A 6,865-nucleotide genomic window follows, 5' to 3' on the forward strand; every position below is an offset into this window, starting at 1 on the left:
GTGGTCCTTATGAAGTCATCAAATGTATAGTAGGTACTCGAGGTTACAAGATGAAGTTTCCAATTCATCTCAAAGTCCACAATGTATTCCATACAATCTTATTGAAACCCTATATTCCTAGTGATGAACAACTTCTTGATGATGAACAACTTATCATACCAACCCTCTAGAATTTTGGAATCTTGAGAGAAAATCCTTTGAAATAAAATTCTTAAAGAACATCTTATCCAATGGCAGGACTATCATGAAGATGTTGCAATGTGGGAAGCCGGAAGCCACTTTAGAAAAGGACTAACCTCACTTATTTTTGAGATGAGGACATCTTGAATCATGCCTTTTTTTTCAATCCACTATTGCCTCTTAGTTTAAGTTGAGGAACATTATGAAGTGTATTAATAATTATGGTCTACCCAAAATAAGTTGTTTTAAAATCTAACCTCGTATGTGTAGGTTATATTGGTTTATGTTAAAATCTTAGAAAAGAAAAAAGGTTCTAGAAGTCTCTACTATGAGAAAAGTGGGAGTTGAAAAATTTGTGGCCCTTTGATAACTAAGAGAAAAAGACTCCAAAAAGAGAGGATGATGTGAACTCATAGCTAAAAATGGAGGATGACCGTAGTTGACTTTATGAAAAGCAATGACGCAAGAGGTATGCCTAAAAATAGCTATGTGCAAGGCATGAAATTAAAAAGCATGTGCCTAGAAAAATGCACCTTAGAGGCCTACATAAAGCGGTAGAGGAAAAGAAAAATTCACACAAAGAGCAAGATAGCTCTATAGAGCAAAACTTTCTCCCTACCCCCTTCACCTCTCTCCTTCTTGACCTCTTCAAAGAGACCGGTGAAGGTGGAAACCAAAGCATAATCCTTGGCAAAAAAGTTATGAAGGCTTTGTTGGTGCTATTGGTTGCATGAGGTCCACATGGTTTTGATGGATTTTAGCATTATATCCTTTTACCTTTTCTTTGTACTACTGTGTGAGAGAAAACCCCACCTTAGAAAGAGAATGTGAAGCTCCAATGCTATGCCTGAAGCTCCAAAAAAACCCTAACACTAGTGAATAAAGTTGTTGATGGTCATCCTTGATTGCAAGTTGGTGTCGCATCCGCTCCTATATTGGTAAGTCAAATTGTTAGTTTTTGCATTGTCCATACATAAGTTGACCTTAGCCAAGAAGCGTAGAATTTTCAAAAAGTGAACAAGAATGTGATTATTACCATAAGAGTTAAGTATATGCTTTTCTAAATTAATTTAAAAAGAATTATTTGGCAAAAGAATTGTTTGATTTAAGGCAAACTTGTTTGATCACTATGGAAGTTATTTCTTGAAAAGAAGTTATTGATAAGGCACGTTCTTACCAAATAGAACTTGAAATTAGCAAGGAAATACCATAATTATTGGAGAATAATCTATTGTTAGCATCACTTGTGTCTTTTGGTGTGTGAGAGAGAGTATCCCTAGTGGTTAGCAATAGGGAAAGTTTTGATTGCTGGCTTTGCGGTAGCAAATAAGAAGATCTTTGCAAAGTCTCTATTGGTTAGAGAGATAAAGTCTTTTAGTAGATGCAAACTCATAATATGGGATAATTTTTTTGTTAAAAAATAGAAATTTATACATTATACTTTGTTTGAGAAAGTATTGAAGGGCTGTATAAATGAAACTATGATAAGAATTAATGAAGGAACCTTGATTGTATATGCACAACAATGTGGTAATAATCAAAAAACAAGAGGAATGAGTGAGTGAGGAGTGGAAAGTGGAAGATTAGTATCCAGATGGAACTATGTCTACAAACTGATGGACCCGATTAGTTGGGTACTTTTCACAAGCCTAGTTGTTAGTTAAGTATAAGTCTCACACTATATCTAGGATTTTATGAATTGCGGCCATGCCTCTTAAACATGGGAAAACATGCATTCTTTTTAGATCCTAAGTATCATTTGAGATTTTAATCTAGTGAAATATGATTTAGTTTTCATCCTAACCTTTGGGTTATCAACTTGGTTTGTGGTGTAGGACCCTTATATCTATGACCATGAAACATAGAGACCTCCCTCACTTCTATTGTTTGTATCCTTGCTTCTTTGAATTGGAACTTAAGTCACTCCAATCTCTGGGTTGGGGACCTTACAAAACATTTTTATGTCCTACTTACTGAACAATTTCCTTGAATTATTTGAAGAGGCTCAAAATGAGATCTCTAGTATAATATATCCACAATGTTTGGCTTATGAGCTGATAAAAAATGGCATTGTTTTGGGTTATCAATTTCACCTTTAACCTTATCCTTGCAAATCATTTCCTAGCCTAAAATGAGCCAAAAAATGCATGCTCCTTTTTTGCCATTTTCAAAGTTTTGCAAGTATGCACTCTAAAACTCATCTTTGTAAGGTCTAGATGGCTAAAGGATTAGCATTAGTAGCTCTCAACATGTTTTCATGCCCCAAAGGAAATTTAAATGTTGAAATTGAAAGTTATGATTACAAAATTTTAAATCCTATTTTTCAAAGCCAAATTTTGCAGTTCTTCGATTTTTTTGGTGGCTTTAATAAAATCCAAAGGAAATTTTGATTGAGTAGGTGGATTCCATAACATTTCACTATTCTTCTTTGAGTTTTGGGGCATCTAATACCTTATATAATTATCTCTAGAATGATGGTTGAGTTTTTCAAGTCAAGAAGAATCATAGCCATTTTAAGTTAACAAATCTAGTCTTCTTAAAATTGCTAATTTAAATACCAATTATTTAACTATGTACCTTATATTAATGTCTCTTTATAATCTCTAAATTTTTCTATATATTATGTCTAAGTATTGACAATATAAGAAAAAATAGATATTAATTTCTAGACGAATCACTCTGTGTATAACTAAGCATGTTGTAGCATAACATTTGCAAAAACATGAATGACTTCATCAAGATTCAATCATGCATGCACACATGACTTGAAACACAATTAGAGATAGAGAAAGAAGATTTGATACCAGTTGAGGGCCACAATTTTGGAGTTCACTTCCCATTTGAAAGGACTTTGTACTAACTTTTCTCTTCAATTAGAGAGCATCTAATTACTCACAATGCTACCACACTTCTCGCTTATCGATTTAGAGATATGGAGACTCTAAAGTTCAACATCATCTTCTGAATAGACTTAACTTGTAGGACTTAATCTCAAGTCTTTAAACACCTCATGGATGATAAGATCTATAAAGATCAAGTAAGAACTCAAGTTAGAAAAGAGGAAAACTAAGACGTAATAACACATTTTCACTGTTGATTAGTATAAGCAATATAATTAGCCATGGAGACTCATGTAGAAGAGAGAGAGAGAGAGAGAGAGAGAGAGAGAGAGAGAGACAGAGAGAGAGAGAGACAGAGAGAAAAGGGAGATGATGAGCCTTGAGAAAAGCATGGAGATTTTTCTTTACATTGAGGATTCCATGGAGCTTCAAGAGCCAGGAAGACAAAAGTATCCCTGATCTCTCCAGTGCACTCTCGTAGAAAATGAAAAAATCTTCCTTTTAAATCCTTAAACTGAAAAACTATGAACATGAAAGTTTTTCATCTCATTGTTTCCAAATAGAGTATCCGTCCTTTTTTAAAAAGTGCCTTATTTTTTTTGTTATTTTCAAAATACTTACACTAGTTCCTTTTTAGACGTCGTTTTCTATTTTTAGAACTACTCCTCTCACCTTCTCTCTTTGATGGGAGGCTTGTGGACCATATCCCTTAGGTTTAGGTTTGCATGTATAAACAATATAACCTTTGCTCCCATTTCCATCTTTTGGTTAGAGATACTACCCAGTTTTGAAGGCTTTTAGGTTTGTTTTGAACTTTTTTGGGCTCATAAATATCCTATTTTTGTGTTGTCAAATCTTGATTGAATCCTTATTTAATTCCATTAGCACTTATATAAAATGCATTCACCTTCTTGAATTTCAAGTCTTAGAATATATTTTACTACCCATTTTACGTTACTAGCCCATTTACTTTTTTTAAAAAATATATCTCACTAGAATGGAATACTAAAGAGAAAAAACACTAGGAGAAATTTGGACTCAATTTTGGGCCCTGTAAGGAACTACAACTCAGCATAGAGAGAGGTAATCCTAGAAAATACAAAATTAGTTTTTTGGAATTCTTTTCTCATAGTACATACGTAAAAGTTTGCTCAATCACTTAAATGCATGTTCATACAAAATGCTTTTTGAAAGCACAACTTAAGTGTGCACAAAAATCCATGTCCGGGAATCTTAATGAGTGATGTGATATGAAATGAGAGAAAACACATAAGAGATGTTTTCAAAATATCAAAAGAATACCACTGATGCATCCAAAATGTTCAAAAACCTTAGGATATCACTTCAAAACGCTATTATCTGACGTCTTTAGCTCAAGATATAGTCTTTTTAAGCCTAGGGCCTCTTGAGGTCAGAACCCAGCAAATGGAGGCCCAAGAGACCCCTCATGGGCCTCTATTCGCTTGGTTCTAACCCCTTTATAGTCTTAAATAGTACCTATGAATCACTATCAAGTACAATCCGTTCAAATTTGAATTGCGAGTAGCTCATAAAAAGGTGAATGATGCTTGTGCGAGATGCACACGTACAAGTTCCTCACTTTATAGGATAGCAATAATAGGTCATAAAACTTGGGCGCTCGGTGCTTGTGCAAGATATCACTATCAAGTGCCTTACTTTTCTAGTGACAGAGTGACAATTTCACCAAAATATTTTTCAGCTCGACGTTTGTGCAAGATATCAGTATCAAGCGCCTTACTTTTCTGATGACAATGACAATTTCACCAAAATGGTTTTCATGGAAATTTTCAAAAATTAAAAAAAGGGCTTTTTCTACGTAACGTTAGCCTTCTTCTTTTTGGCCAAGAAACATTCTCTCACTAGAGCTAGAAGGCGCAAAAATGAGTCCATTTCTTTCCTAATGTGTTTTAGTAAGCCAAAAATGAGATTTGATGTCATATTAATCTTTTTCTACTGGATTATAAAGGTCATGATTTGGAACCCAATTTTTTCATGTATCATTAATGTGCCCAACATTCTCCTAGGTGGGAGCTTTTAGATGCTTTTACTATGTTCCATTGTGGCTACTTATGAATGTAAGGGTGTAAAGGCACCTAAGAAACGTGTATTTTGTAGTGGTAATGAGCGTGGTATAAACTTTGATGATAATTGAACAGAATGGGAAAAATGTGACCTTTTTTGTACCTTATCTTATGTCCAAAAATTAAAACCATGAGAATAAAGAACCATATGATGTGTTTGCCTACCCACTATTGTTTGTGGAAAAATTTCTCACATGGTTTACAAAAACCACTAGCCTTCTCAATATGCAACCCTACGTAAGAAATTGATGTTTTGAGTGAAATGCAATACTACATCAATTTTGGAGGCTTTCCATGACCAAAGGGTGAGACATTTTGAAGTTTAATCACTTTTCATAAGTAGTGGTGATCTCTAAACTCTAAGCTCACGAAAGGATTTTCCTAAAAAATAGGCCTCTTATGAGATTGGAAGTTTCTAAAAGGACACTTTTATGTCCTATTAGGTTATCAACCTAGTGCTAAACTACCATTTTGTCTTTTACAAGTGACCTTGGAAGGACTGCTCTCTGTTGCAAGCCTACATCCAGAGTTGGTTGAACTTTGAGTTGCTTGCCATCATGATGACATTGAATTGATATGTTGTAGACCTACATCAGAGTTGATTAAATATTGGGTTGCTTGTTGTCATGGTGACCTTGGACTGCTCTATTGCAGACCTACATGCAAAAGCGGTTGCCATCATGGTGCTCCTAGATTGCTTTATTGTAGACTTACATCTAGCGAATTGGGTTGCTTGCCATCATGGTGAAGCAACCTGCTAGTGAATTGCAACTAGTCACCAAAAATTGACCAAAAAGTTGACATGGAATTGAGGCACAAGCCCTAAACTTGGCACTCCAAGTTCCCAAGGTAGATACACAATGCTATGCCTCCATGTGTGTGTTTGATGAAAGGATGGTACTTGCCGCTCTTGAAATTATGCAAACAAGCTTCTGGCCCATGAAAATATGAGGTGACAAGCATGGCCAATCACCTTCACCTACATGATGGCTAGCTAGCCAAACTATATCCATTTCCATAGAAGCAATATACACGGGCAAAAAACAGTGCATCCTTCTTGTGGTACATAGCCACAAAGTTGCACATCCCTTGTGTTGCTTGTCTTGAAGGAGAGCACTTGTTCTCACACTGTGTACAACAATCTTGCCACACTAGAGAGCATGTGGCTAGTAGCCAATTGAAGCCCATCACCATGAAGTGTTACGTGAATCATGAGCGAGCAGTCGTAGAAGGAGTAACCGTGTGTTCTCCATCGCATGAGTGGTATTTCAAGAGTCTAAGGAGGAGACAAACTCTCTCAAGCTCATGGATGAGGAGCTCTAGCAAAAGCTAGAGTAGGTTGTCTTTGAAGCCTGAGCTTGTGGGAAATGGAGGGATTGTGTCCGCCTAGCTTCTTCACATACAGCTAGAGGATGTCTTTGAAGCTTGTGCTTGTGGGCAAGGTAGAGATGGTGGTTTCCCAACCTGTTCACATATATAACACATTCTTGCCACCCAGCCCATGGTTGAGGCAGCTTGTAGCTTCACATACACACACTACTCTCTCTCTCTCTCTCTCTCTCTCTCTCTCTCTCTCTCTCTCTCTCTCTCTCTCTCTCTCTCTCTCTCTCTCTCTCTCTCTCTCTCTCTCTCTCTCTCACACACACACACACACACACACACACACACACACACACACAAGCTTAAAGACACAATTCCAAGGTGGTCACTATTTTTTAGTAGACGATATCATGTGTGTTCAAT

The sequence above is a fragment of the Adiantum capillus-veneris genome, chromosome 21 (genome assembly GCF_014529385.1).
Source record: "Adiantum capillus-veneris isolate H3 chromosome 21, ASM1452938v2, whole genome shotgun sequence".
Lineage (NCBI taxonomy): Eukaryota > Viridiplantae > Streptophyta > Polypodiopsida > Polypodiales > Pteridaceae > Adiantum > Adiantum capillus-veneris.